The 9,015-nt window shown below is 38.0% G+C and overlaps 1 protein-coding gene across 3 annotated transcripts in view; it reads right to left on the reverse strand.

The window, feature by feature from the left end:
* STXBP6 (syntaxin binding protein 6) overlaps positions 1–7,216 on the reverse strand; it is a 109,804-nt gene extending 102,588 nt beyond the window's left edge. For all 3 annotated transcript variants that reach the window (XR_004256429.1, XR_004256428.1, XM_032230110.1), the window contains exon 1: positions 6,972–7,216. The gene's annotated coding sequence lies outside the window, so the exon portion shown is untranslated. The remainder of the gene's footprint in view (positions 1–6,971) is intronic.
* Between the last annotated feature and the right edge of the window lie 1,799 nt (positions 7,217–9,015).

The following is a 9,015-nucleotide window of genomic DNA, read 5'->3' on the forward strand; positions in this document are numbered from 1 at the left end:
ATCTATTCTTAGTTGGAGACCAAGCATGCTGCAGGTCCTTCAAGGGTGTCTGGAGAGAAGAACTTACCCAGTTATCTGGGAACATTTTGATTCTGTTGGACCCAAGGAAGTGTGGACAGAGTAAAAGTCATCCTGGAAGTGATATATGGGTGGGTCCTAGTAATGGTCAATTGACCTTGAGGGAATGGGCATTTCTAGAACTATTTAAAGAGGTATTGATGTGCCCTCTTCTCAAGAAATCATTTCTGGATTCCACTGTTCTGGATAATTTCATCCACTCACTCATGTCCCCTCTCTAGAACTGATATAAAAAGTAGTTGTTCTACAGTTCTAGGACAACGATCCGTAACCTTCCCAGCTTGATGGCTTGGCATGTGGGGAGGGGTGGGGTGGGCATGAGAGTGGCAGATAGGCCCATAGTTCCATGTATGCGAACTGCAGGCAAGTGCCCCTGTGAGCTGGATAAAGCAACAAGACTGTATCTAAGGTAATAGAAGCAAATTTTTAGAATACTTACTTTGAATGGATTTAAATGTCCAGGGCCAGATGAATTAAATCCTAGGAAACTATAATTGTATGTGAGAAAGACCTTGGGAGATGGGATAAAGAAATACTGGGAAAAGTCAGATAAAAGAGGACAAGGCCCAGAGATGGATAATGGACAGAGAAAGAGGTTCAGAAGGGACTCTCCCTAGTTTCTTAGGTTGTAAAGGAGATGAGGGGATTATTATCAAATACTATTTATTATTAAATATTAACTATTTAAATAATTATGTATATTTATCATTAAATAAAGTCAGTATTGCCAAGACTTGAAAGATTCTGTTAATGTAGCTTTACAATAAAGTAGAATTTGCTTATCTGGTTATGTTGCTTGTCTGGTCTACCTCATAAGGGGACAGATATTAAAGGAATTCATGGATTTTCTGCCTAGATCTTTATACAATTCTTTGGGAGCTGCAGAAAAGCACAAATAATTGGCTACCGTTAAGTTTTCTGAGATGTAAGAGAAATACAAACGTAACAATTTTATTCTTCCAAACTAGAAGTTTTATTGTACTGAATTAGGCAATATTGGTAAAAGAGAGAAGGTTAAAAATATCAATGACTTTCAGGCTGAAAAAATTAATATCATCATTCAGTTTAAAGCCTAACTAAAAGTTACCCACACAGTATATATGACCATGCATCACATCAGAAATCCCATAGAAAATTTAATATTTTCATTTTAAAAAATATTAAAAAGTAATCATCGTGGTATGAATAGAGACTCCACGCTACTGGCTAAGATATTAGCACATTCAATAAGTCCCCCCCCCCCCATAACTCAGAATGAACGCTTTCCATACTGTAAGAGAAAAGTTAACAAAAATATTAAAATGAAGACTTAAGAATTTGTATCGTGCACAAATCAAGAACCTGACTTCATTTAAAAATTAGTTATTTGCTAGTGACAAATTAAATACTGTACAAATCTTTTTTTTTTTTTTGCTCAGATGCATGCTGGAAATATTGAGACAGTGACTGAATACCATGAGATTTTATAAATCAAGGAAATTAAAAGTAATAAACATTCCTTGCAATCCTTTGAGGACAGGAAATCATGTGTTCATCTATCCTGCTGCAGTATAAATCATGTTGCAGTTTCTGACATCACAACATAGCAAATTATTCTGATTTTGTCCTGTTTAACTAGTGACTGCTTTATATCCAAAAATACTTTTTTCTTTTTCTGAACAAATTGCATAGGTTTGCAGATTTACTAGAAGCCTAAACCTACTATCAATAATATCAGAGTTAAATTAAATAAAATAATATTAAGTGGGATTTATAAAGTCTGCCAAGATACCAGCTTACTCCAAATGTTATGATGTATATGAATTAAAAGTTTTTCTAATCAAAAGCATAAAAATGCTATTGGAATGTACAACTTGATATAAGGTTTCAGGCCGGGTTTGTACAACATACTATTCCAGACTAACTGACAACATAAAATTCCAGGGGCAAATAATAATAATAATAGTTGTGGCTGATATATTGTAAACTGCTTTGAGACATATTAACACAAAAAACATTACAAGACTACAAATCAGTTCCCAAATCTAACACTTCAAAACAAAAATAAATCTATTCAGAAATATAGTATCTATGATACTATATTTCACACACATGCAGAAAGAGAGGAGGAGCAGGGGAACCCATTCTAAATACATTCCAGGGACCACCTGGAACTGGAGGAAGCTATTGCTGTCTAGCAGCTCCTTTCTGTTCCTACCCTTGAAATGCTCAAGATTAGAATTGTATAGAACTCTAGGACTTTCTAACTACAAAGGAGAAACATGACAGAAGAATACAAGAAAATACAGGTGAAATTCAAAAATTTAGAATATCGTGCAAAAGTTCATTTATTTCAGTAATGCAACTTAAAAGGTGAAACTAATATATGAGATAAGACTCATTACATGCAAAGCAAGATAGTTCAAGCCGTGCTTTGTCATAATTGTGATGATTATGGCGTACAGCTCATGAAAACCCCAAATCCACCATCTCAGAAAATTAGAATATTACATGCAATCAATAAAACAAGGATTGTACATAGAACAATATCGGACCTCTGAAAAGTATAAGCATGCATATGTACACAGTACTTGGTTTGGGCCCCTTTTGCAGCTATTACTGCCTCAATGTGGCGTGGCATGGAAGCTATCAGCCTGTGGCACTGCTGAGGTGTTATGGAAGACCAGGATGCTTCAATAGCGGCCTTCAGCTCTTCTGAATTGTTCGGTCTCATGTCTCTCATCTTTCTCTTGGCAATGCCCCATAGATTCTCTATGGGATTCAGGTCAGGCAAGTTTGCTGGCCAAAAAACCACAGTAATCCCACAGTCATTGAACCAGGTTTTGGTGCTTTTGGCCGTGTGGGCAGCTGGAAAATGAAGTCAGCATCCCCATAAATCTTGTCTGTGGAAGGAAGCATGAAGTGCTCCAAAATTTCTTGGTAGACAGCTGTGTTGACCATGGTCTTAATGAAGCACAGTGGTTCAAAGTCCTGTTGCTCAGTGGTCCAAAGTTCTCTTTTCTGATGAGAGCAACTTTTGCATCTCATTTGGAAACCAAGGACCCAGAGTATGGAGGAAAAATGGGGAGGCCAATCAAGCACAGTAATCCCACATTCATTGAACCAGTTTTTAGTGCTTTTGGCAAAGGTTGCTCTCATCAGAAAAGAGGACATTGGACCAAGGAGCAACAGGATGTGGCAACAATGCCACACCCGCATTGAGGCAGTAATTGCTGTAAAAGGGGCCCAAGCCAATTACTGAGTACATATGCATGCTTATATTTTTCAGAGGTCTGATATTGTTCTCTGTACAATCCTTGTTTTATTGATTGCATATAATATTCTAATTTTCTGAGATGGTGGATTTGAAGTTTTCATGAGCTGTACGCCATAATCATCACAATTATGACAAATCACGGCTTCAACTATCTTGCTTTGCATGTAATGAGTCTTATCTCATATATTAGTTTTACCTTTTAAGTTGCATTACTGAAATAAATTTACTTTTGCACGATATTCTAATTTTTCACTTTTTACCTGTATATTTAAAAAGGTGTTCATGTTATTCTTCTCTTCTGCTACCTCCCAATAGTGCTCCTATTGTTCTTGCCTAGGGTAGTTAACATTCCAAAGTGTGTGTGTGTGTGTGTGTGTGTGTGTGTGTAAGAATTGCTTATCAATTGCCTGTAACAAATACCTCTGCCTCATAGTGTATTTATAATTTGGCAGATGATTTAATAGTGCTGATTTGGTTAGCTCACCTTATGGGGTCTATGCATTGCTTCTGACTTGTTATGTAATTATTTTAAAAAGAGCTAGTATTGGCTTCACATTATCATACACTCCAAAAGGTATTTTTGGAATTGAATATGAAACATGGAATAGTTCTAATGCTAAACTGTAAAAATATTGCCAAATGGCTAGTTTCAGAAGGCAGATTAACTGAAATGCAAGTAAATATTTTTTTTAAAAAAAAACCTCTATAAAAGCAACAATAAAACATTTCCAACAATGTTAGAATTGGTTTGAATGGAAGATAAAGATAAACAAGACACAACAGAAAGAGTCTAGTGCAACTTTTGTGCTTGAAGAGCCATTACCTAGAATAAACTCAAAGCACTTCTAAAGAGAGTTCAGAATATGACTGATCAAGGAAAATGCACTATTATTCAAATCACTTTAAAAATGTCAACTATACCTTATGCATATGCATACAGCCTTCTAGGCATTCACCTATATTTTAAACATTCAAATGTTTCTCAGTCACATGAAAAATCTATAGTCACATTCCACTACTCAAACTATTTTATCTGTAGAACGAAACACAGACTAAAATCCAACCATATGGAAAAGATTTCTGCCCGTGCAGCAGGACTTTTCCCTTCCTTTTATTTCCCAGATGTGCTCTGAATGATTCCCCAGCAGGGTTTGGATAGTGTGAGGAAAATATAAATTGTCCCTGCACCTACTAACTGGATGCAACTCACAAAGTTTACATCATAGATATTCATAGATATTCCTTTATGGCTCCTAAAATTACTAAATAAGATTGACGTAGAAATATAGGCCATAGGGTTTCAACCAACGATTTATATTAAAATAAACATTGCTCGAGAATAGGAAAATACAAAGTTTTCCTACAAAAGGTTTGCACAGTTTAGGCTAAATTCCAATTATGTTAACAATTGAGCCCATTGAAAAGAGGCCTTTTCCTGTAGTGGAACTTTTTTGATCTTTCAGAGGCAACTTCTACCTTCCTAAAATGTGTGCTTGTTTTTTTTTCCTTAAGAAACTTGTAAGTTAAAAAAAAATAACAGCTTTTCTTTTAAGAATGGTTTCCTAGCTAAGATGCTGACTTTTGATAATTATATCAAATGGCAATCAGTTGCTGAAATTATTTTCAAGACTCAACAAGCAATAGATCTGAAAGTTCTCAAACAAGAAAAGAAAACAATTAAAAAATTTAAGACTTTAATCTGTTATCCTTTTATTGATGGATCGAAATCATTGGGTATGATTTTTACTGTTAACTTCAAAATGCCTATTGCAACTCTTGTGTATCAGTAGATCTTAAATATTCCAAAGTTCTATCTAAATATATATTTAATATTATTAAAATAAATTACTTTTATAATTGCTGACTAGGCTTTGATAAGAAAAACAGACATATATTAGTTACACACACACACATACACCCATACACATTATTTTAGGGAGGTCCAATCTTCATACTAAAGCAAAGTTATGTCAGGAAATGTTCCCAGGATTATTCTTTCTCTTCAACTACAATTCTTGGGAATTTTTTAAGAAATATACATTTGAATAAAAAAATATAAAATCATAGCAACCTGTTACTGAGGGAAGTAAAAGAATTAAATTGTAAAAAACTGAACACTTAAGACTGAGAGATTCATGATGATAAATTCTGTTTTGATAGAAAAACTACCAGAGCCTTTCTGCTTTTCAAAGTATATGCTTTTATTTTAAAATCTTTGAAAAAGTATTGAAGTGCAATCTATGGCCAAATTAATCTTCTTGACTGTTAACTGTGCCATGAGGAATATAAAAAAATGGGCATTTATAGTTAACATATTAGAATATATCTCCTAGCACTAATTAGAACTGCAATCATTAGAAGAATTGAAGCATAGGCTTCGGAGTACTAGAATTACTGATGGATTTCTACCCCATCTTCATTATTGCCTCAAAACAAATTCTACTGCTTACATCAAGTTAAGTGTGTTTTGATCTCGGGCTTAAAATAAAGGATTACAATAATGAAAAATCTAACCACTAGAGGAACGAGTGGGTGTAAGGAGCATCCATTTCTGGACTGCATAAGAAGGCTTGGACCATTTCCCACTACACACAGGCTTTTAAACCCCACAAGTCCAGCATCAGGCAAACTGACTAATAGATTTTTGGGAGAAGGACGAAAGAGAGCCAAGAGACAGAAACAATGCAGGGCAAGACAGAAGGGAATGCAACTTCTCCCCATTAAATTGAATGAAGCTCGCGTGGCCAAACTGCTAAATTCCAGCAGCGCTCTGCATAAATGAAAAAGTCGGAAGGGAAGGAGAAGAGGCGAAGTGCCAAGAGGCGCGTTCAGGGCGTGAGCTGCCCGCTTTCCAATCCGGAGATGAAGCCGCTTGCTCTGTTTAGCCTTTCCCGAAGGCAGCCTCGCCGAGTTTGCCCCGGGCGCTTAGGAAAATGGAGGCGATTCCAGCTTCAGTTTTGGAGGGTTTTTTTTTTAACCTCCCCCCCCAATCGCCACGCAACTCCTATTTTACGCAGTACGGAACCGAACATCTTTCCGGCCACTTGAAAATTGTTTAATATATGTAAGCTAGCCCAAAGAACTTTTTTCTCCCCCAACGCAAAATGTATTGAGATTCCTATGCAGCACAGTATACAATCTATCTATATATGCACCAGCACAATAAGCAAACCCGGAAAAAACGATTAGATCTATCCCGTGCAGATCTCTTTTTCTTAGGAGCCTGGGCAAAATATTTACCGCGCCATCCCAAATCTCTTTTCAGCCAACCGGGCGGGCTGGACGGGGCGAGCTTTCGCGCCAGGCTTTAGACGCAAAGACACTCCCTCCCTTTCTCCGCGCGTCGACAGCCCGCGATCGGTCTACCCCCCCAAAACTCGCGCTCTCCACCCCACGAAAGAGAACCAGCCCCGGAGAAGCGAGCGGGGAAGTCGCAGAAGGAGCGCGGGCGCGTCTCACTCACCTCGCCGTTCCCCCTCTTGGGAGAGCCTAGCCTGGTTCTTTCTGAATCAGCCCGCAACTTCAGGGCGAGTTGCGCGGGAAAAAGCAGAAAGAACGGGCGAAAGAGATTGGTGTATCCCGGCGCTTTGGGGGGAAAAAAAACCCGTACGTCGCAACTACCTTCAGCGAGACCTACCTTCCCGCCGCCCGTTCCGCAGCTCTGATCTCTGCCTTCTATGGCTCCAAGGGAAATGAAGAGTTCGGCCACTAAAACAAACAGTAATTACTCAATCAGACCCCTGAATCCAAGGGAATAAAAAAAAACACTTTGCCGCCTTCTTCTTCTTCCTCCTCCTCCTCCTCTTCCACGCTCCTCTAAGGCACTTTAACTGGAGCGGCTCTTACTGCTCTTTCCCTGCCAGCAGAGCGGGGCTGCCCAGCTGTGAGCCAGCGGTGGGAAGAGGAGCACCACGTGCCTCCGCGGAGCCAATGGAAAGAGGCAGCCGCGGAACCTTCCTAGCTCTGCCCTCCCTCCTTCTTGCTTGTCCCATGTGATCACCTCAGGAGCTTAAGTTCAGGTTTGGGCGCCGACCTGGAGGAGGAAGCGGCGAGGAGAAGGTGTGGGATGAGTTAGCAATATCCGCGGAGTTGTTGCAGGTGGTTGGCTCTCCTCGCGAGTGAGAATGTCCCTGGGAACAAGAAGGGGAAGTGGAGATGAATGTAGGGTGGGTTAATAAAGGGAGGGAAGGAAGTGGAACAGCTTTTCTCAAACTGCAGGTTGTCTATTCATGTGATTTCCAGCCTGTGATCAAAGGTCTGAGAATTAGGGAAGTTGTGGTCCACCCCACCTGATGAGCACTAATTGTGAAAGCCAAAATCTTTTGGCATATTATCATATTCAAATTGTAGGAGTTTGCTACAAACTCCGGCTTTGTGCCTTATTATGTATCTTTAATTTACTTAAAAATATAAGGGTGTGTGAAGATTGGAGTTTTCTACTACAAGGCTCCTTGGAGGAGTAGTCCATCCCTATCAAGTCTGTGTTGAAATGAGTAGGTGGTGAGAAAGCTCTTCAAAGAGTTGCAAATGGAGCAGCTCCTTGCTCTGTCCACTAACTGGATTAGCAAGATTCTTTTCTGATGGGGGAAGTTGGGCAATTTTAATTGTAGGTGACAAGAAGGGAGGGCTGGCATAAGAATAAAAAATGCCTGACATTTTTATACAGGTGTAGTCGTCCTTGAGCCCAACACTTATGTTGCTAAGTGAAACATTTGTTAAGTGAATTTTGCCCCATTTTATGATCACAATTGTTAAGTGAATCGCTGCAGTTATTAAGTTAGTAACATGGTTGAGTGAATGTGGCTTCCCCACTGACTACTTGAAAGAAGGTCGCAAAAGGTGATCACATGACCCTGGGACACTGTAACCATCATAAATACAAATCAGTTACCAAAGCAGATTAGTTTTGATCATATGACCATGAGGATGCTGCAAAGGTTGTGTGAAAAACAGTCATAAGTCACTTTTTTCAGTGTTGTTGTAACTTTGAATGGTCATTAAATGAATTGTTGTAAGTCAAGGACTACCTGTACTTTTAAATCACTCACTTTAAATAAAACCTTTTGACATGATTTACACAATATAATTTGGTTTATATTTCTGTTAACAATTAAGCAAGATTGGTACTGATAAATAGTTGCTGTTCCTGGTTTGTATAAAATACAAAACTTATGCAGTCCAACAATAGTAACATCAAAGGCAGTTGGGCAGACTTAACATGGCAATTTTGTTAATCATTCACTACTTGGCATGTCAAATAAACCTGCTCAACATTACAGTTTTTCAGAAAACTCTGAAAATATTGTTTACTAATAGCAGAAATGCAGACCTGATCAGTTCTCAAATGCTGCTTACTGAGGCTAAGTAGTTTTTCTATTCTCATTTATCTGGACTATGTTTTATCAAAATGCAGCTTGTAAAAATAATATTCTAGGCTTTGAGATATCAAAAAAATATTAAATAATCGATTAACTGAAGAACAAAATATTTCACATGAGGGTTCTATTCTTAAATAAGATACCAAGATAAAATAACATCTAGAAATAATTCAGACAGTCTTATAATGAATACAAATTATAACGAGAGAAGGTAAAACATCATTAAATGCTACTATTCTAAAAAAGAGTAAAAATCAACTTGCAGAGTAAACTAAGCAAGACAGCATAAAAGTGATTTACATA

This window comes from Thamnophis elegans, chromosome 1 (assembly GCF_009769535.1).
Source record: "Thamnophis elegans isolate rThaEle1 chromosome 1, rThaEle1.pri, whole genome shotgun sequence".
Lineage (NCBI taxonomy): Eukaryota > Metazoa > Chordata > Lepidosauria > Squamata > Colubridae > Thamnophis > Thamnophis elegans.